The following is a 1,613-nucleotide window of genomic DNA, read 5'->3' as shown; positions in this document are numbered from 1 at the left end:
AACCCAAGATCGCACAATTCAAGAAGGCGAGAGCAAAAGCCGAAGAAATGAGGGAAAAAGGGGTGACATTGAGCTGATCAAGTCGAATATCAATCGGAGCCAGCCAGACTCTGTGCTGGAAAGAAGATTACAAAACTCCACTCTAGAGTGTGAAAGGAAGAAACGTCATTTCGGGGAGGTGATACCCTAGGATCAGAGCCCTACGCCTCCCTATATAAAGGAGCCTTACACACCAAGAGAAGGGAGGTCCCCCATTTACATTTCCTACTTAGTAGTTTATGGGGGTTCTCTTTAGAGTAGGTAGGATATTAGTCCTCTTCTAGGGCTGAAATCAGAGTCTTCCTTTCATTTCCTCGCCTTCAGTTGCTGCACACACTTGGTTCCGTCTAGATAGCCGGTAGTTTGATGTTTTAATCTTCGTTTTCTTGCAATTTCCGTTTCCGTTCCGTAATTCCACTCCGAGGAGAGGTGATGAAATAATTTACCGCTTTCCCAGCTTAGTTCCTGTTTTCATTTTGCTGTAATTGACTCTTTTCTGTTTTCTACTTGTTTAATCTAAGTTTCCGTTCTCGTTTCTTAGCTCCGTCTTGTTTTATGTTCTAATGTTTAGATCTGTCTTCGCTTTTGTGTTTTACGTTGAGTCTTAGCTTAGATTTGATGTTTTCTGTTTAAGTCGCCTTTCTCTGTTTAGATCTAAGTGTTTTCTTTTTTCGTTTCTGCATGAAAGTGTCTTAGTTTGCATTTTCGTTTTTTATGTGTTTTCTTTTGTTTCGTTTTCTTCAACTTTTCAGATATGTTATTGCTCTGTTTCTTTATGCTGATTTGTTGAAGAAGATTCTGTTAAAGTTGTTTTACCTTTTCGTACTTTTTGCAAGGGACTGACAATCTCGTTTATTATGTTTGTCTTTTTTATAGTAATGTTTATCGAGTTGATCAGTTAGGTTAGTTTAGTTGTTCAGTTTAGCCTTTCTTTCCAACCCAGTAGATAACTTAACCCAACCCCAAAGTAAAGCATGGCAGCAGCCAAGCCCCAAGCCGTGTCACACAAACAATGTCCAATGCCTCAACTCAACTCTGTGGGATCGATCCTTACTTCCCTATACTAGTTAGTTAGTATTAGTGGGTTAAGGTTTTTGTTCGATCGCCCTCCTGTCAGCTCTTCCCTTCTTCTCACTCGAGTCGGAGCCACTCAGCTTGATCTGAGCTTTTACCGGATCCACTATAACCCGCATTTTGCATGTAAACAGACAGAAATAGATTGGCCTGATCAGGTCGATTGCCCAACTTGAGCAGTTCACGACGACACACACCAACTTTAAAGAGAAAGAAGAGAGCGTGCGAAAAAGGGAGGCCGAACAACAACCAAATAGCTGACATACGTCCGATGGGCGGCCTTATCAAGGCCTATCAGTACAACCAAATGAGGCCTAACAATAACACATTTCTTATTTGATGTTTATACAATATTATTCAAGTAAATAGATAGTGATATAAAAAGGATAATAAAATAAAAAAGAATAGTGAAAAATGAGTATCTTTTCAAGTTTATATAATTTCATCCAAAGTACTCCAATATGCATGTTATATAAATTTAAAATTAATCAAGTTATTAT

Source organism: Salvia hispanica, chromosome 1 (assembly GCF_023119035.1).
Source record: "Salvia hispanica cultivar TCC Black 2014 chromosome 1, UniMelb_Shisp_WGS_1.0, whole genome shotgun sequence".
In the NCBI taxonomy this organism is placed as follows: domain Eukaryota; kingdom Viridiplantae; phylum Streptophyta; class Magnoliopsida; order Lamiales; family Lamiaceae; genus Salvia; species Salvia hispanica.
This window is presented reverse-complemented; position numbering follows the sequence as displayed.